The 22,023-nt window shown below is 42.5% G+C and overlaps 1 protein-coding gene across 9 annotated transcripts in view; it reads right to left on the reverse strand.

The window, feature by feature from the left end:
* LOC126284265 (RIMS-binding protein 2-like) overlaps positions 1-22,023 on the reverse strand; it is a 1,431,128-nt gene that overhangs the window by 1,148,336 nt on the left and 260,769 nt on the right. The window lies entirely within an intron of this gene.

Raw genomic sequence — 22,023 nt, forward strand, 5'->3', positions numbered from 1 at the left:
GTGAATTGGGGTGGCAGTCATTAAAACACAGACAGTTTTCATTGCGGTGGCTCTTTTTTACGGAATTTCAGTCTCCAGTGTATTTTGTTGATACCCACCTATAAAGGGACAAATGATCATCATTATAAAATAAGAGAAATCTGATCTCGCAAGGAAAGATTTAAGTGTTCTTTCTTCTCAGGTGCTGTTCGAGAGCGAGCAGTAGGTAAATAGCATCAAGTTGGTCCCGTGAATCCTGTGCCAGGCACCTAATTTGAATTGTAAAATAGTCATGCACCTGTAGAGTTAAAGAATTTTGAAATGAACACACCACCATTTGACTGTATTTTTATTTATTACAAGGGTGAGTCAAACGAAAACATTAAATTTGTAATAACAAATCGAAATTTCGCGCCGTTATCCTGTAAGTTGGTAAGCGTGCTACAAACAGCGTGCAGAATGGACTGTAGATGGCAGCATAGTGCAGATGCACGCATACCGTCGCAGCATCAGTATAAAGATGGCCGCGACTTGCACCAGGGAAGAACAGCGTTCTGTTATTCGGTTTTTGCGTAGCGCATGTGTGAAACCTATTGAAATTCATCGACGAATGAAGGTACAGAACGGTGGTGCATGTTTTTTCACAGCAGCAAGTCTACGAATGGAGTAGGAAGTGGAAGATGCTCCTTGTCCAGGACAGGCACAACGAGATGTGACTCCATAGAACATTGCAGCAGTTGAAGCCATAGTGAAGGAAAACCGCCGAGTGGCACTGAATGACATTGCAGCATGTTTACAGATCAGTCATGGGTCAGCACACCACATTGTGCATGATGTGCTCCAGTTTCACAAAGTGTCTGCAAGATGGGTGCCACGGCAGCTGACTCCTGAAATGAGAGAACGATGTGTTGATGCTTGTGAAGAACTACTTCGGCGCTTTGAACCAGAAGATGATGGCTTCCTTGCAAGAATCATTACTGGGGACGAAACTTGGGTTCACCCGTTTTGAATGTCTTCCTCATCCACCATACTCACCAGACCTCGCCCCCAAGTGATTTCCATATGTTTGGACCATTCAAATACGCAATTGGAGGAAAGAAGTTCCGTTCTGATGAAGAGATACGCCACACGGTGCATGAGTGGTTGTGCGGGCTAGCAAAAGAATTTTTTTCTAAAGGAATTTATGCACTTTGTAAGCGCTGAAGGACTTGCATTGAGCGTGGGGGAGATTATGTTGAAAAGTGATACAGCTTTGTACCACTTCAAACCCATAAATAATATTTAAAAAAAATGTTTAAGGTTTTCATTTGACTCACCCTCGTAATTACGACCCAGGTTTCGGCCTTTTACGCCATTTTCAAGTGACTGAGTTTATGTCATTAACACATATTGCAGGACATCAAGCTCAAAGTTGTCGATAAATTAAAAAAAAAATATTCGCTCCCACAAAGTGTCAGATGTAAAATTATCATCTTTTACAAAGATGAGAAACGAACGAGAAAACTGGTTTATATTCAGATTTCTTCGTAGTATTGAGTTGTGGAATTTTTCTGGCGTGTCTCAACGCACAGGGAAGTACTTTCATAATACCAAAGCGTGTTCTAAGAATTATATCAGGTGTTAACACTACAGTTCCCTCTTTAAAAAGACTGAGTGTTTTTACAACCACATCACAGCATATATATATACGTATACTGTGTATATGCACTTATACAGCATATATGCAAAAATGAATGTATATTGGTCTTTTTACAAGATGATGATTTTGCATCTGGCATTTTGTGGGGAGCGAATATTTGTCTTAATTTATGGACAACTTTGAGCTTGATGTCCTGCAATATGTGTTAATGCCATTAACTCAGTCACTTGAAAATGGCATAAAAGGCCGAAATTAAATAAAGAACAACACAGTGAAATGGCTGTGTGTTCATTTAAAAATTATTTTTCGACTATGACAGTTTCTCAGCAACACCACAAACTGTAGAATTAAAGAACGTTCTGTAGGGGAACTCCTTCCACTTCACAGAAACTCTTAAGATAAGTGTTTTAGTTCATAGTGTTAAGTTTAAATCAGAATTAGGATTTAATAGAGCAATGTAGTCATTTTACTGTATTGCACTGAAATGAAATAGAATGTACGTTCTTGTCTTCTTTAGAAATCTCTCTGTGGGTTCCTTTTTATGGTTTTAGGGCGCAAAACTGCAACGATCATGAGCACCCAATCAGTGGCTTAGGGAAAGGAAAAAACCGAATGTTAAATAAGCAGCAATGGGAGTGAAACTCATGAAGGAGGGAAACTAAAAACGGAAGGAAATCGTAGAAAATTATTATTGAAGAGGGGGGGGGGGTTGGTTTTCTCCAAAAAGGAGCTTCAAATGCGTGATGTCATCTCACTGACATTGATAAATGCAAGGACGCGATCGGCTGAGCGCGTATCCTCTGCTAAAAGGGAAGATAGATCAAGCGACAGCGGATTAAAATAGGGGCACTGAAGTGAAAGGTCTCTCATCCTCCACGGTAGAGAGCAGTGGGGACAAGGCGGGGGAGGATCGCCACTTAAAAGACGCCGATGGCCAATAAGACAGTGCCCTCTCCGGAGTCTAGTCAAAATTACCTCCTCTCGACCACGAGGCCGGGAGAAAGAGGGCCAAGCACAGGGAAGGGATTTGACGTCCCGTAATTTATTATCAGGAAGTGTAGACCAATGTGTGTGCCATAAAAGAGCAACACGACGACATAAGACGCTCTGTAGATAGGCAAAGGTAACCATGCGAACATCGGGCCGAGGAAGAGAGACTGCAGGCTTTACCGCTATATCGGCTGCCTCGTTTCCGAGGATACCAACGTGCCCTGGGATCCAGAGGAATGCCACAGAGAACCCCCCCTCCCCCCAGGGAAGCATGTGGAGGCAGTCTTAAATCTGGTGGACCAGAGGGTGGACGGGATAAAGAGCGTGGAGGTTGAGAAGAGAGCTGACCGAATCCGAGCATATAATATACTGTAGCCGCTTATGGTGACGGACGTATTGAACAGCCCGGAGAACAGCGTAAAGCTCTGTAGTAAAATCAGAACACTAGTCGGGAAGCCGAACTCTAATAGGAGCGTCGCCAGTAATATAGGCACTCGCAACACCAAATGTGATCTTTGAGTCATTAGTGTAAAAAAAATGTGGCATCCTCCATTTGTGCGCATAGAGCAGCAAATGCCTGACGATAAACTACGGGGGGGGGGGGGGGGGGGGGGTACCATCCTTGGGAAGCTGACAAAGGTCACGGAGCAGGCAGGCCGTGGGTGAAGCCAAGGTGGCACCATACTCCCATTTGTCAAGAAAGTTTTAGGAAAGTGGAAGGAAAGAGAATATAACAGTTGACGTAAGCGGACCCCGGTGGTAGTAGCGAGGAAGGGCGGCCTGCATACCCTAAATCCAAGGAGGCGTCGAAGAAAAGTGCATGGACGGATGAGCAGGCATGGAAGACATAACTTGCGTAACGACTCAGTAGGACAGCTCGCCGATTGGACAGCGGAGGTTTAGCAGTCTCAGCATAAAGGCTCTCCATGTGGCTGGTGTAAAAATGGAATACGAGTAATATAACGTAACGTTAAAATGCGCTGTGATCTCCTTAAGCTAAGAAGCGCCTTTATTTTGTCGTCCCATCACGGTCAACGAGGATTTGGACAGACGACTTTTTCCGCTGAATGATTTTACCTTTGAACAGCGTACCACATATTGTTACAGAGAAGAGTGTTCTTACTTCTGTTAACGTTTTTCCATTACTAAAAAGAAACTGACTGCCATCATGAAATGAATTTGCAGGTTACGAATACGGCACCACCAAAGCTATACAATTTACTGGAACCAAATAAAAATTTGTGTCGGACCGCGACTCGAACCTCGACCTCCCGCTTTACTTGAGCGATTGCCTCAGTAAATTCGGCTATCGGAGCACTTTACCTAGACAGCCCCAAAATTTATGTCACAGTGTCTACTGCTGTAATACATAAATTGATTAATGGGTTGCTTAATTAAACGACAATATAAAAAGAAGCTGGTAGTATAACCTCAGTTCTTTTACAATTTCCGTGAAATGAGTTTAGGTTAAACATAATCCTTGAGCTAAGAAAGGCCCTGATATCACGAAAGCGTTTTGCTCTTACACTTTTGTGTTGACCGAGGAGCATACTACAGGAAATCAAAGAAATTTTGCTCTAGGCGTTGCACGCTCATCATTCTTCTTCACTGTAGGGAGTCCATTCCGTACTAACTAGTCCAACAGCTACAACAAAACCGACAACAGTTCTATAAGTTGGCTACAGTTTGTGTGTGTAAACAGAAATATGTTGTGACTTGTCTTATAGAAGTTTCCTATTGCTATTGTAGAGAGTGGGAATGGAGCTCTCTGAAAGGTGCTAACAAGGGAAACTCCCCATCGCACACCTCTCAGATGTAGTGGTAAGATGGCCCAGTCGATAGCCCATCAAAAACTGAACACAAGTCAAGCACGACAGCAGGAACAAGGTGTACTGCCGGCCGGAGTGGCCGAGCGGTTCTAGGCGCTTCAGTCTGGAACTGCACGACCGCTACGGTCGCAGGTTCGAATCCTGTCTCGGGCATGGATGTGTGTGATATCCTTACGTTAGTTAGGTTTAAGTAGTTTTATGTCCTAGGGGACTAATGACCTCGGCTGTTAAGTCCCGTAGTGCTCAGAGCCATTTGAACCATTTGAAGGTGTACTGAACTGTGAAAAAAGAAGCATAATAGAAACAGTGAACAGTCCAAGCTCAAGACGTGCAACGTAGAACGAAGTTGAATAGCCACGGCGCCCTTGTTATCTAGCCACGGTGTTGGAGTGTAAAAGGGGAAATCCATGTTCTAATCTTCTTTATGACCCCATGTATATATATATTTCAGAAAATCGTCAACTTCCCGTACGGTCAATGTCGTGTCTGTTCGCTGTATTCAGATTTGTGTCCGTGCCGTGGTGTACCTTCCGTTCGCAACAGCGTGGTATAAGGAAGGGACCTCCAGACATACATGCCTCGTATTTGTTCTATACAAGTACGACATGTTATGATTCTCGCGTCCCATTTTGGAAGTTTCGTCTCTTTCATTCTTCTGTTGCAACATAGTTTACACCCGTTTACTTGTTATTTTAATCTCTGTTAAGGGTCTGTGCAGCATCTCATCTGCTCGCACTATTTATAACATTTACTTGCGACGGCAATATATTCTTACCACATGACTCATATTCTATAACCAATGTATGGTATGACAATTGCTAAGACTACAGAAGGAGAATAGACGCCTCAAATGACCGAACGGAAAGTTTATAATTTTGTGAAAAAAATGGGAGACGAGGGAGGTTTGAACTAGGATCTCCTGCTCTGTTGTGCAGTACCGTGACCGCACAATCACGATGCCATACTATCTGCTATTCACTCGATGTTGCAGATCATGAGCTTGGATCGTCCACTGTTCCTATTTTGCTTTTTTTTTTGTTCAGTAGACCTTCTTCCTAATTTCATGCTTGATCTGTGTTCAATTTTTGAGGTGCTATACACTGGGCCATATTGCCGCAAAATATGAGGATGGTGCGATGGAGCGTTTACCTTGTAAGAAGAATATGCCGAGTAGGTTACCTCCCATTTGAAATTCCCCAATTGGCCTAAGGCATGAGATTAAAGCAATGCATAAATCTGCAGCCAGAATTATATACCTGCTGATTTCTGTCAGTTAAGAGATTTAGCCATCTTGTGTCAGAACAAGAATAAAAAAGGGAGTGCAGGCCACCTACTGATGCGTCCAGGTACGAGGGGAATTCCGGATTGATTTACACCTTATTTTTTGCCGTCATTCATGGCGCGCTATTTGAGTTATCTTTAAAGATGTAAGCACATGGTACTTTGGTCTAACCGTAGGTGGCAGGGCAATCACGTGTAGTGTAATCCTTGCACAGTACAGCCCCTTTCGCAACTGCTATCATCAAGCGAGCGGACAATGTGGAGTGTGATCATCAAGGACGGTGCTGGACGACGTGTCATATCTGAAAAGAGTGTATAAAGACTGAAGGTATTCACAGGCGATTGGTGGCAGTGTGTGGAGAGTGTGCGCCGTCAAGAAAAGTGATCTTGCAACACGATAACGCCGGCCGTTGTGGCCGAGCGGTTCTAGGCACTTCAGTCCAGAACTTCGCAACTGCCCGGTCGTAGATTCGAATCCTGCCTCGGGCATGGATGTGTGTGATGTGCTTAGGTTAGTTAGGTTTAAGTAGTTCTAAGTTCGAGGGGCTGATGATCTCCGATGCTAAGTCCCATAGTGCTCAGAGCCATTTGAACCAACACGACAACGCTCGTCCCCATACGAGTCCGAAATCTACCACTGCCGTCGGTGAAACGGGGTTTCAGCTACTGCCACACCACCGTATTCTCCAGACTTGGGACCTTTAACGTCTCTAGGACTTCCTCGATAAACGTTCGTCAATCTGTCGCGCTCACCGCAGTGAATATGCACAGTGAATATGCGCAGAAACCACGTTGGCCATCGCTGCACTGTCCTCGTTGTCTGCTCACGTAATGACAGCAATTAGGAGAAAGGGCTGTGTTGGACATGAATTCTAATGATTGTGCTGTCACCTACGGTTAGACAAAAGTACTTCATAGTAGCATCTGCAATGATGAGTCAAAGGGCTCACCCTGAATTACGGGAAAAAGTAGTGTGTAAATCAGTATGGAATTCCTCTGAAATGATCGTATGACATTGATGGCCAGGAGATTTCACTTGAGGGAGTACGGCTGCTGAATTGCACATCTTTTCAGTTGACACCACGTAGTGAAAGTTGCATGTCGATAATGATGAAATTTTGATAAGAACAACACAATACCCAGACCCGGAGCAGAGAAAATCTCCTAACCGGCCGGGAATCGAACCTGTGTTCATTTCGTAGCAGTCAGACGCGCTGACTACACAGTTAAGTGGGCGGATTAGGAAAACCTCTCGGAACTACTTTCGTGAGCTGGAAGCAACAGAGTAAGGGTTATACAACCTATTCCTCACCGCGTACTGTGGAAAGGATACAGTCAGTGTTATAAATTCTATCTCTTTCATTAGTTTTTGCACTTAACGGCCTCTTACTCGTATATATGTTGTTGTAGATTGATCTGAAGCTGCGAACCTTATCGCGAAACCGGTTGTACTTTGATCTCACAATAAATGAGGACCAGATGCTACAAGTGGACTCTACAATTATTTCCAAGATTTTACACAAAATATTTTAAGATATCTTTTAGCTAGTTGTAAATTCTGTGCACCTCACATTGCTTCGTGGCTACAAAATATTTTGAGTTCGATGGAAATATTACACCATCTATAGATGAGTATTTCACAGGTCTTTCAAACTGTCCCATGAAGCGATGAAATACATACACTGGGAAAATACTGAACAAGGCGCACTGACAAAAACGAGAACTGGATCAAGAAAATGTGCATTTAGTTAATCAAAAACGCACACTGTTACACAGTCAGAAAAAAAAAAAAACTTGCCGCTAGCCTTAGCTCGACCCACGACGTCGATGGCTGCGACGTCACGCGCGCTGCAGTACGTCACACGCCCTAATTGGGGGGTTAGGCAATCTCGCTCCGTCCCGCCTTAATTACTCGGCCACTGCCCGCAGCGGTGTGCGCTGTGGGGCAGCCACGGCCCTGCTTCGTCTTACGTTCTCCTTCTTCTATTCGTTGTCTCGTGTAATTTTTGTGAAGAAATAAACTGCTCAAAATAGTTTGGTAGAACCTGCGTGTCTGTGAACACGTGAGTGCTTATATTCAACAGAGGCACGAAATGTAAGAACAAGCTTTATGAAAGTGAAAAGAAAAAGAAAAAAGAATGGCCAGGTGCTAGTACAACTGGTGCACAGATGGTTTCGTACAAAAGTAGACAGTTCATCCATGACGAGAATCGAGAATTTCGGTGATTTTTGCATGTTATCAACATTGATACTGGCAAGATATTGGTCCAGGGAATTCCAAAACCTTCGAGATGTTTTAATTTTAATTTTGAACTCGGAAGAAAATGACAGAAGAAATATTTTTTCGTCTGATAGAATTACAAATTAACAATATTCTGATTTTCTCCTTTACTTCTCTTATTGTAATCTTGCTTCTAGCCAAAATCTTATGATTCTAGACCAACGGCAAGTGTCCTGTAGGCTGTAATGAGTGAGTTGGCCTGTATCAAATTATGTGCCATAAAGCCATAACTTTCGATTGCATTGACTTAGAAGCTTAACTTTTTACGACCACCAAAGAACCGTAGACCTTTGTACGTGACTTAAATTTCAATTTGATATACGTATGGTACACATTCCTGAGAGAATGGGTTTTTAACAGTCATACAAACAGAGAGACCGACAAAACAAAGCGATCCCACAAGTGTTCCTGAAACGTCCCCTTAGAAAAACTTATGAATAATTGTGCTGACAAACCACTTGCGTTATTTGATTTTCAAACAGCTGAGCAAAACTAAACGTGCTCAGACATTTCTCTCTTTACTTATCCTGATCATCAATAAACTGACACACAATATTTTTAGCGCAACGCAATCTGACTTTCAATAATCCCTACAAAAGAATGGCCCTGACTAACAATAACCTATACCTTTCATGAATCACTTGCCTCACAAAAATCTTCGTTTCTCGAACTACTGCAATACAGCGAGCGCCAATACTGCCAGCTAAATAAAAAGATTCTAACTACTGAAGGATAGTTAGCAAATTAAGGATTTTGATAGAGAACAAACAATGTATTTAACTTAATAGTGTTCAAAAGTCACAAATTTACTGTCTCTGATGGACACACGTCCAGATCATCCGCTCTCAAAACTCCGCCATCTCTCTCCCCACATCCACCACTGATGGCGGCTCACCTGCAACTGCGCAACGCTACGCGCTGTTCACTTCCAACTGCCCAACACTACAATAGCGAATATTACAACAATGCCAACCAGCCACAGACTGCACACAGCACAGCCAGTGATTTTCATACAGAGCGCTACGTGGCGCTACCAATATAAAAACCTAAACAGCCTACTTACATTCCGTTTGTACCGGTTGAGGTACGGAACCCTAAACACGGCGATAATTTTACTGTGACTCAAAGAAGGCCATGCCTGCAGAAATATGAAATACTCAAAATAATTGTAGGATATTAACGTAATTTAGTACATATACACACCATCTGAGGGAGTGTAAATGATTACAGTTGCAATTCTCTGTGGCAGGTAAAGCGGCCATGGTACTACTTTAGATTGTTCGTTTATAGTGTTGTTACTAGGTCTGTTATGGAATGTAAGGGGCGTGAACAATGTCAGGTGGGGAGTGACTACTATGAACGACACGGAGATGCCGAGTACTCGTGTGAGACAGCGTTATCGGCACCTGTCGGGGTTTGAAAGTGGCCTCATTGTGCGTCACCATTTGGCTGGCTTGTCGAATAGTGCAACATCCAGATTTGTGCAGTGGTCATACGTCGCAATGGGCGGATGGTGGACTGGATGTGTACATGAGGGTAGACATACTGTCGTCAAGGTTTCGACCGACCTTGTCCGACCATCACAAGTGAGGATAGCCATCCTGTGCAGCGGGCACATCGTAACACCTTCACGTCTGCACTTGCCATACGAGGACAAGTAATGCACTTCCTAAATCTTGTGTCATGCCACACCATTGGTCGGAGACTAGCAGCAGTAAGACTAGGGAATTACCATCCCTAAGGTATGCCGACATAAACATCACAAATACCTGCGTTTGGGATGGTGCCATAACCGGGAAACATGGGCTGCTGGTAAATGTCATCGCACTGAGTTCAGTGACGAATCACGGATCTCCACTTCCTGGGGATGACCATCATCCACAGAGATGACCATCAACCATAAGCATAACTCTTCCAATGTTTTGGAGGGGCGCAGTGGTGTTCACTCCTGGCGTGACGGTGTGGGGAGCCATCAGGTATGACTTCAGATCATGGCTCGTAGGGACTTAGGGAACTCTCGCAGCACTAGTACGCCTCAGTTATCCTGCACCCTCTTGTGTTAACTCTAAATCAACAGGGTCGTGGTACCATTTTTCAAGAACACAATGTCGTCTACACCTCGCATGTATCTCTATGAACTGTCTGTGTGATGTTGAGGTACTTCCAAAGCCGGCAAGAGCGCCATGTCTGTCCTCGACAGAACATATTTGGAACCAGCTCGAACTTCAACTCCATTCCAATTGAGGGGATTTCAAGGATCGGTTCCAACTATTATGGGCCAGGTTGCATCAGGAGATGATACAACGGCTTTTCAACACACCTACCAACCGAATCAGTGCATGTATCTGGGCAAGGGGGGAGGAAGTCTTACTGGTAAGTGGTCTCATACCGCCAAGTCGTCCTTGAATTTGACTCGATTTTGTAATAACTACAATAACTCTCAAACCGTGAAATAACATATCTTTTCCCCCACTCTTCTGCGTGCTTCACTTTTTTGCCGGCACTGTACGTAGGGGTAATACTGAGGAGCTGTCTGAAATGAGTTGAACACGAAAACGTGTAATAGGTAAGCCAAATGGAGGGGTTAGATATTATAAAAGGCTTCTGCAACAGTGTAGTGCTTCTGTAAGGGGAACGATGAACCAGACGCTAGCACCATTAACTCTGAAGGTGTGCGGCTATGATCGTAAGCCCATTCGGAAGTGTAACAGAGATGATAGGCGAACTTAAAAGGCAATCTTGCAAAAGAAATGAGGTGTTGTTCTCGCGAAGCTCTGTTGGGTGAATTTAGAGAATCGGTATTTGGGGAAGTCTCTGCGAGAGTTGTGCTATTACCAGCGTATTGGGAGTCATGATGTCACGCTATCATTTCATAGAATCATTGCGCCGCAATGGGCCTCCCGGCCAATGACGCCAAACACTCATTTCCATTGTCCATAGAAGCATAAGTTGAAAACTATTAGAGATTGAGAATCGTGGTTTGTTATAAAACGTTTAGCAGCTCTCAAAGCTATTTTTCCTTCATTCTTTGTTGCAGATTTGACCAGGAGAAGGCGCAATGTGTCAGTGGCAGAGTTGCACTGTACCAAAACTAGGGTTTCGTAGTTTTGGCACAGTAAATAAATGACGCAGTTAATGGTAGGCTTACTGGTAGTACTGATAGCATTGGTAGGGGAAGAAACATAAATGATTATGTAAGAGAGAAACTGGGAGCTGACGACTTGTCTTCGTTTGTTTGTTTATCTGGTTGTCTTTTTACACGTAAGTAGAACTTAACATCATTCATTGTTAGCCCACTGTGTATTTTATATCCGTACAAAATATAAAGTGCATTTTATAAGTAATGAAAATTAGTTCATCGCGTAGCTTCTGCGCTTTAATGTAATCAAAGCAATTACGTTTAACGCAAGTTTACGTGCACAACCACAAAAAATCTACATAATTTTCGTTGTTATTTTGCACTCAATGGGACTGTCTTCAACATGATGAAAGGCAATAACTTCGTGTTGATACAGAAAGGTGAAAGTTATTTATCACTAACAGAAACACGTTTTATATAAGTTCAACGAAGTATGAGGCGATATTTTACATGTTATTGTTTTGCGTATTTAAAATTTTGCCGTTTTTTCAGAAAAGTGCATTTTCTAGTGCTGTATGATAATCTTTTTTTGCTTTTTTTTGTTTTACTACAAGATCTCTCTGTTTCACATTAGAAATAAACAGGTTTGGAGTATAACCTGAATTAAACACTGACAATTTCCGTTTTGCTATAAATTCTATTTATTTTTAACAGACAGGAGATTATCTATGAACAATAATTTTCCATAGACCATTTTTGCCCATTATATATCCTTACCCAGAGACAATTAATCACTTTCGGTTTCTAGGGGAAACTATTAAGAGACTAACATCTTTTGTAAAGAAAGCGACCAATATGAGGTAACGCCTGATACGTATGCAACACATCTCATGCAAAGGTAATGCGAGTATCGCCTTATCTGACCAAAGATACTTGGAAAATTGTCGTACTACACTTACTTGTATTAGTCTACAGTAGTCTATGGTAGTTTTACAACTCATGGTCAACGGTATGCAGAGTCCAAGTGTGTAACAACGGTACTGCGGAATTATTGACGCCAATGTGGGAGGGTACCACCGGCAAAAACAAGGCATAATGAGGTCGTTCAAATGCTTTAGAGAGACAGGCAGTGTCAAAGTCTTTCCTCAAAGTGGATGTGTGCCTGTGTCTGAAGCACGAGTTGACGGAGTGCAAGCTGCATTTCAACAAAGCCCTGAAAAGTCTGTCCGTAGTGCATTACATGAAATATGGGAAGCAATTTCAACTGTCCATAAAGTGTTACATAAGCGGTTAGTAAGCCTTTTTAGGTACAAAGCGCAAATGGACGAAGCACTGCAGCCAAACGATCGTCTTCTGTGGTGTGAATTCGCGCGTTGCATGCTGCCTCCTCCCCCCCCCCCCCCCCCCCAGGTGCCTATAATGACTATCTTAAAAATGTGCAACTTTCTACATTTCTATACATGTGAATCCTCGCAACAATAGGCTATGGGGCTCAAAAAACTTCAGAATACACGTGAACACGTCTGTGATACTCCGAAGTTTAATGTTTGGTATAGCCCAGTGCGCGTTAGGGCAATAGGCCGAGTTTTCTTTGGAGAAACAATCGACAAATTTTTGCGATCACATATCTAAGAGCTCCAGCCGTCCAGCATCTTCCAACCACACACGTGCGGGATGTGCTGAATGACACAATTCCTGACAGGTGGTTACGTCGTGATGGTCCCTTCGCTCTGGACCCGCATTCTCCCGATGCCACGCAATTATACTTTTTCATGTGTGGGTACGTTAAGATTTGCGTGTACACAGTACTAGTCAGTGACATTGCTACCTTTCGTGTAGCAGTTGATGTTCTACGAGTGTCGAATGAGGCATACTCTGAAATTATGGCACAACAGAAAACGAACTTTGACAGCTGCTATACGTTTTACAGCGCATACGACACTGCTCTGTGTCTAATAGTTTCCAAGTTAGTATTTTTTGAAATTATTGCGGGACTTTATGGATATCCTGTGTAATTCGCGTGGAGACTATAAGAATACGATAAGGTGGTGAAGGGTGGAAACAGAGACATTTATACAGTTACTTCTTCCTCAGTCAATCCATAAATGGAACAGAACAAAAAGCCGCTAACACTGGGACGAGTTACCTTCCTCCATGCACAGTGCAGTGTTGACTAGCATTTCATTTGGCACTTGGCATAATGAGCACAGTTCGAAAGGTGTATGTAGAATATATGCTGTATGCACAACGAATTAAATGAACAATACAGATGCTCAGTCATACTCTATCCTGTAGCGAAACAATTTTTAAACTAGCGAGAGGTGGCTGCTAAATACTAATGTAAATTCGAAACCAACCTCTCATAATTTATCCCCATTGAAATTTACTATTATAACTTTAGTTGCTGAGATGAAATAAGGTTTCTTGTTTTTCTTTTTTTAAGTTTTCAAGGTGACCAGTCTTGTACTTTATCAACTTGGTAATGAAATATCAACACCTAACAGGGTGGAGCTTCCGAGATATGTCTGACGCAGAACCTTGCCTGGCAGTTAGTTGGCACATTGGTATCTCAGCAAATATGCAGCGTGATCTGACAACTATACTTTGGTTAATCTGTTGGTTATTTTTCTAACAGAGCTATTAATACTCGCAGCTCATCCAAGTGCGCAAGTTCCTTGCAGAGCAAATCACCTATATTTACCATTTAATTTTGTATTTAGTGTTTATCGTATACAAATAGCTAGTTAGTTAGTTGTTTATTCATCCACAGAATGTTCACAAAATGATATCAGACGTATCATCTTTGAATTTATGAAATTCTCTAGAGCTTTCACACGCTTTAGGTGGTTTAAAATCCACGACCTTTCGGCCGAGTACTCCTCGCAGCAACCAAGAGACAGTCACTACACTTGACAATAGCCGAAGAGTATTCGACGGAAAGTGTGTAGATTTTAAACCACTCGACGCGGCTGGAAGCTCGAGAGAATTTAATCAGTACGATCGCAGCGAAACCATGCATTCTTTTAAAGGAAACGTTGTATCTGTTTTAATACAAATGGGCTTCGAATCTTTATGAGGTCTACATTATAGAGTTCTGCTCGCTGTAATCATGTGGAATCTGATCCCTACTCTTGTTAACATTCCCGAGCTAGTGAAGATGAAATATGAAGAACATGCTGCGACACCACAGGATCTAACTTCCTTCCCAATTTAAATGGGTTTGATTTGATACTTAATTTAAATAATGTCGACATGATCTACGTATCCTCACTTTGCTTCGGCGTATATGCCATCATCAAGTGCCACTTATGACATTACATTTGTACATCATTTTATTCTACGTTTATGTATAGTCAATCGGGGTAAATTTGTACCATTTTTTACTGTTTTTTTTAAATAATGGGCACAAATTATACACTGTAACATTTTACTTCTATAGTTACTTAGTGTTTGTAAAAGTGAAAATGTGTACTAACTACGCCCTATTAGAGTAAAATGTCAATTTTAATCCTGTTACAAAGTTACACTGTCATTCCGGATAAGTTTGGACCAGTATTATAACAACAAAGAATTTCTTCCATATCCAGCGTTCTGGGTAAATTTACATCGTGCCAGTAGGAAATCAGGCGTTACTATGAAGTGAAACCAAAGAGTTTTACTTAAACACTTTAGGTTTACTTTGAAATATGAAAATATATTTTTATCTACCTGGCGTTGTTCAACTTAAATCACTGTCGACAGATGCTCTGCTCACAGGCAACACAAATAAAGGATAATCACTAGAGCAAGAACTTGTAGGAAGTTGGAAAAACAACTGAAATACTAGCTAGAAATCAAGAAGGTACAAAACTGTTACTTTTAGTACAAAATAATCCAAGTAGACGAGCAGCAGCCATCTGAAGCAAAAGTGGTGTTGCTAAGACACCCTGACTGGTAAAAAGTTAACCTGATTGAATTTAATAGTACCATGAGTTTTATCTTATAGTGTATTTATCTCTAGGTGAAGTTACGTCGGTAAATCACCTTGGAATGTAAGTTCTTTTATATACTACATTGTTAATATAAGTTACGTTTTTACTTCCTATAAAAGAATAACAGTGAAATATCGCGGGTTTTTTTTTTTTTTTTTTTTTTTTTTTTTTTTTTTTTTTTTTTTTTTGACAGTTGTAAAATGACAGGCGCTCCAGTAATGTTATATGTTTCACAATTAAATTACATTTTAGGTGGTCAGAGGTATTGTGTAGACGTGCGACCTACATGCTTTCTATTGTTTTTAGTTTGTCGTTTTATGTTTATCCATTTTCTTTTTCTGTTATTTCTGTAAGTGTTCCAAGATAATTTTTATGACTGATATCGGTCTGTTCGTTTAGGATGTGTTTTGGATATCTATTTGTGTGGGCATAAATTTCCAGTTGTTCCAAAATGCTCATGGGTTGACCTTGTGGTAACCTATGTAGGATTTCTGTGGAGTTCGGTAATCAACAAGAACTAAACAATGAGTAGCTAGTATTGTCACAAATACAAAGAAGGAAGCGAAGTTCGAAATCTCTTGAAATGAAGCAACGGAAACTGGCATACACGCAAACGTTCATAATACATCTCACCATAACAAACAACGTTGCAAAGATAGCATATCTTATTAGACAGTCGCTCGTACCACGTAACTGATTACATTTTATAAACATGCACATGAAACAAGTTTACGAATGGCTCTGAGCACTATGCGACTTAACTTCTGAGATCATCAGTCGTCTAGAACTTAGAACTAATTAAACCTAACTAACCTAAGGACATCACACACATCCATGCCCGAGGCAGGATTCGAACCTGCGACCGTAGCGGTCGCTCGGCTCCAGACTGTAGCGCCTAGAACCGCACGGCCACTCCGACCGGCGAAACAAGTTTACACGATACGTTGTGATGCAGACAGTAAAAAGCAATAAAAATGACTGGCTTATTAGCAAGTGTTACCCCACTCTTTAACGCAGAACGTATAGTATCTTATCACAACCATTTACACTTCGTGACCTCCGCCTATGTTCGACATCAACGTTCAATAACCGCTCACAGATGGCAGGAGGTAACGCTAGCAGTGGAGGGTATAGCAAGCGTGTCGGAGGATGCGGAAAACAGTGCAAGCGTCGCAACGCAGAAACGCAGGGATTTACCTGACGTCAGAAAGGGGCATGATCATTATCTTTCCGGCCAAGGATGAAAGCATTTCCGAAACGGCTACGTTTGTAAACTGTTAACATACTGCCGTGGTTAATCTGTATCGAGCATGGCAAAATGGCGCTAAGCAAAACGTGCACCGAGGCACCATGGGACATAGATGAAAGGGGTGAACATTGTGGAGATCTGTACGGGCAAATAGATGACCAAGTTGAGCAACTGACCACCCAGATGAATCAAGCGCTAGCAAAAATGTCTTCTGAACGACCGTTCAGCGAACTTTACTGGGTATGGGACTCCACAGCAGAAGCATGGTTCCTGCATCCATGCTTACTGCTGTTCATCACCGACGAAGGCTGGAATTCGCACGCCATGTTGCAGTTACACGTGCTCTGGGTGTGACAAGTGGCCTTCTCATATGAATCACTATTTATGTCTCATCGGACAGATGGCCGTTAACGTGTGTGGCCCTGCAACAATCGTCGTAAAGGTCTAGGCTGTAGGAGCGAAAGTTATGATCTGAGAAATGTTTTCGTGGCATTCCCTGCGTCATTTTGGAAGGCACGATGTATCAACACCATGTCAACCCATACATGCAGTTTGTTTTTTTCTTCTGCACTACCAACGTGTCACACTCGTCACAGTGGGCGTTCGTGGTTCGAAGAGTGCAAGGATGATTTTACTATATTCTCTTGCCATCGAATTCTCCTCATTGAAACCTAATCAAGAATCTGTTGAACCACCTATATAGGACAGTTCGCTCCAACGATAATCCTAGCGCAGCTGGTCACAGAACTGGAGTTAGCTCCACATCCATGTCGGCACATTCTAGAATCTCACAGCCTCTCTTCTTGCACGTCAGCGCTGCAAAACGTGGTTATTCAGGCCTATGGCACATTAATATGACTAACCCGCGTAATTTATTCGAAGAAAGTATTTAGTCCAATTCCTCACGATGTTTTATGCCTACTACCGATTTTAAACACGTGTTTCTGCTGTCATATTGAGGTTATATTGATGTCACCAGTAACTATAATTATATGAGTCGGGTACGGTCTGGAAATGAGACTCAAATTTTCCTTGAAGCTTTCAGCAGCTCTATTATCTGAGTCGAAGAGTCGGTAAAATGAACCAGTTATATCCGTTGGCGTGTGTAACCCTTACCCACACTAACAGAAGCTATCTACTTCAATTTTATTACAATATGAAGTACTAGTGAAAGGAACAAACACACTACCGCCATCTGCATTTAATCTATCCTTTCTGAATACCATTAGATCAGTGGTAAAATCTCTGGTTCAACTTTCCTCTGTCTTTCGCCAGGTTTCATCCTTGATATACCCGTATCATCAAGTGTTTGTTTGGTTCGTTATTCTCGATGTGGTATTATTTGTGAGGGACGGAATTTGTGCACCCCATCTGTCTGCGTCTAGTGTGGTCCCCTCTGAAAGTGTGAGAACGCATTCGCAATGTTTGTGAATCGTGTAACTAAGTCAGTATGTGGGTACCACCCCAGTATTTACTTAGTCGGATGTGGGAAACCGCCTAAAAACCACAGTCAGGCTGGCCAGCCACAGGCACTTGTCGTTAATCCGCTGGGCGGATTCGATCTTGGGTCGGTGCATCTCTCCAAACCCCGGAAGCGGCTTGCTAAGGCGCTTAGCTGTCCAGGCGGGTCTTTAGCCAGCTCTCGGTACCTGTAATAATTTCTATTTCAGTGTTTTCTATAATCGCTTGGAGCCCGGTTTTTTCTACACATAGCTACAGTAATTTGAAACTACACTGCCGATGTTTCCTGGTTCTAAGCCTCGTGCTATGTTTGGTCTGCACTCTCTGAGGCTGAACCCATGATTTTAATTTTCCCGAGGTATTTGTAAGGGTGCATGTATCGATATAGGTTCTACGTGATCTGGCCCTTATTCATCCCTGCTAGACCAGAGCCCACAGGTGGCGCGGGATGCCCCTTTATCCAAGTACGGGAACGGTTTTGGTTGGTATCTGCCGATTTGTTGCGCTGCACTTGGTAACAGAGAGTCTGTGATACACCTAGTTATATGTCAGCTTGTAGTTCTAGGCAGCGGTAACGGCGAAAAATTGGCTATGAATATGGTTGCGTACAACACTATCTACTCCCAATGATGCGGTCCACACACACATTCGGTTTCACAGGTTTTACTTCCGTAAACGTCAGACCCTCTTCACCCAATCAGTCATGGCCAGTCCATGTCTTAATTACGTAATTAAGTCTCATTTACTAGGAATGCACACACTGGACCTTCTGATTGTATCACAATGACCACTGTGCAGAACAACCTAACCAACGTAGAAGAGTCTCATCCAGATGAACGATACGTGTGGCACTTTCATATTAAAATTAATCAGCAATCATTGTTAATTGTCCATCTTCATGGTCCGTCTTCTTATTCACAACAAATCATGGCACCATTACGTTATTGCTGTTTCGTCTGACCCTGGTTCCACGCTCCAAATCTCTGAACAGACGGACTGTAAAAATGGCTTCAGGCACAGTGCTTATATAGTTTTGCACAAATGGCTACTAAAGTTTGACATTGTTAATATGCATAATTTACAATCAGAATTTTACGTCTAATATTGGTGAATAATGCAGAAAAATTGCTTTTGCTCTGAACTTTATGTTACAATACGGATTTCGACTGAAATAAACCTTCTTGGTGATGCAATCTGCAAACATAAGTAAATAAACAACAACATACGTATAAGTGATAATTAACCGGAAACTAATTAAGTGCTGATATTCTTATCGTGTTTTGGAAATATGCTACGTGAATACTTTAAGTATTTCTATGGCCTATTTTCCTTCCTTCATCAGTAATATAGTAATTAAATCTGTTCACATGTCAATAGTGCGATTGGCATGGGGAATAATTGCTGTTAGTTAACTGAAGTGAGATTTAGTAAAACTAGATACTTGAAATTGTTCAAATTAATTAGGAAATATTTCTAATGTAATTTAGCAAAGTTCAGCCTGGTCTTATACTCGGAATTACAGAATGACAGCTTTATCTTATGGCACATCTCTCATTAACATCAATGATAATTAAGAAAACAAAATCATCGTTTAAGGAGACGAATAACAAAATGGGAATGGGTCCCAACCTGCTTTGCTACAAGTCTATGGAGCGAGTCTCAGACGAGCGCGGTTTGCTCAACGTCGCATCGGAGTGCGGAAAGTAGGCAAGAACATAACATCGTTTATTCACATTAGTTTGGTGTCAAAGGAAACATAAATTATTTTACGGCGACCAGACCCACTCAGAAAACAACGGCTAACTCGCGTGGAGTTGTGGAGCCGTGTGAATACTAATATGCTGTGAATGATCTTCAGACATCGTATTGACATTTTCTATGAACTTTAAGTACACTGTAGGACAAAAGAAGAAAAAAAATAGACGCAGCACGAAGGAATTACCCGAATGAGACGGATATCGGTAGCTGTAATGTACATCAATGTACACGTCCACACAAAGAAATAATTACGTTTTCATAAAAACCCAAAAATTAAGCAAGTCAACAACGATTTGGTCCAACACTGGCCCTTGTGCGAGAAGTTATTCGGCTTGGTAGAGTTGTTAGATGTGTTCCTGAGTGATATCATGCAAAATTCTGTCCAATGTTCCAAATGTTCTCAACTGGGGAGAGATCCGATGACCTTGCTAGCCAATGCAGGGTTTAGCAGGCACGAAGACAAACTCTCGCCTTGTGCCGGTGGGAATTATCTTGCTGAAGTGATCTCAGGATGGCTTGCCACAAAGGGTAACAAAACGGACCACAGAATATCGTTGACGTACCGCTACCAAAGGGATTTTGCTATGAAAAGAAATGACACCCCAGACCGTCACTGCTGGCTGTCAAGCCATGTGGCCGGCGACAGTCATGTGGTATCCCACTGCTGTCCAGGGTGTCTCCAGACACGACTTCTGCCTAGGCTCTTACTGACTGGAGCAGAATTGTCTTCAGTGATGAGTTCCACTTTGACTGACCCCCAATGACCAGCGAAGATGTATCTGGAGTCTTCCCAACATCGGTGGGATGCCAACCTGATTGTCGCCCTCCATGCGGCCAGACAGCAAGGAGTAATGGTCCGGGATGCCATTTCTTTTGATTGTGGGATTCCTTTGGGAGCCATCTGTGTGCACCCTTACAGCACAGCGCTACATCGACGATGTTCTACGCCTCGGTTTGTCACCCTTCGTGCAAGCCATCCTAGGATTACATTTCAGTAAAATAATTGGCCACCTGCACATGGCCAGAGTTTCTACTACTTGTCTTCGTGCTTGTCCGCTCGACCTATCAGGTTGCTGTATCTCCCCCCGGTTGTCAATGTTTGGACCATTATGGGCACGGCTCTCCAATCATTTTGAGAATTTGATGATATAACGCGCGCATTGGACATAATTTGGCACGATTTCCCTCATGAGGACCTCCAACAACTCTGTCACTCAGTGCTAAGTCTAATAACTGCTTGCATAAGGGCCAAAGGAGAACCAGTGCGTTATTGATTTGCTCAATTTGTGGAGCTCTTTCTCTCGAATGAATGTCCATTCCCACAGGTGAGTGGTCTGCGCGTCTGACTGACTTGCAGCGGGACTAGGTTCAATTCCCGGTAGTGTCGCAGTTTTCTCCGCTCGGTGACTGGGCGTTGCTTGGTCCTGACCATCATTTCATCATCATCATCATCATCATCGACAAGCAAGTCGCCCATTGTGGCGTCAACTGAAAAGACTCGAAACCCAGCCATCAATGCCATATGCTTATTTCATTTATTGAATAAATCCAATTGTTCTGAAATTGAAATCATTTGTTAGTCTGTTCATGTACGTCACATCATCCGATTTCCAATCCATTCGGATAATTTCTCTGATGTGCGTCGTGTATACTCCTTGCGATTTCGTAATGCGACACTCTCCACCAATGTTGTTACCAGGAAGATCTGATCCCATAGTCCAAGTATAACTAAAAAAAACACTTTTTTTAAAAAAAGAATCTATCATATTACGAGAATAGAGTACAATAGTTATTTATTTTTCAAGGTAATCCCTCTAACATCCTGGGCACTTATGCCAGTACTGTACGAGCTCTTTAATTCCACATTCCATGTGCAAAGAATACTTAGGGGGCGGGGCTGGTGTGCGTGTGTGTGTGTGTGTGTGTGTGTGTGTGTGTGTGTGTGTGTGTGTGTGTGTGTAACCAGTTACGCATTGCTGGCTGGACTTAATCAACGAAACTTCAGACACTGAGAGATTCACCCAGTGGGATTAAAAATGTGATAATCTGAAGGTGCCAGATCTGGGGAATTCGGGGCGGGATTGAGGGGGCGCGAGGACGGTAAGCAGACGGACTTCATGACTTTCTGCACACATCCATGCGCCTTTCTTTCATTTCTCTTTTCAACTATTATGGAAGCCACCTCATATAAACATGCTTGAACGTCAGTGCGTCATGAACAAAATGATGGGCTGATCTGGCACATGTTCACCGCCACTGCAATATCATTCACTGCATCAAGCCAGTTTTACCGTATCAACTCACCCAATGTTATTCTCCATGACACCACAGTTAGACGTCCTGGGCGTGGCGAACGTTCCACAATTGTTACATCCCGCATGAAATTGTCTGTCCACTGGCACCCTTGTGATGGACTCTAACAATTTTTGTCAGCTTGCACTGCCAACCATTGGCGAATTTCGATTGGTTTCAAACCTTCAGCTAACAGAGATCTAATGACACTCCA

Source organism: Schistocerca gregaria, chromosome 8, assembly GCF_023897955.1.
Source record: "Schistocerca gregaria isolate iqSchGreg1 chromosome 8, iqSchGreg1.2, whole genome shotgun sequence".
NCBI lineage: Eukaryota > Metazoa > Arthropoda > Insecta > Orthoptera > Acrididae > Schistocerca > Schistocerca gregaria.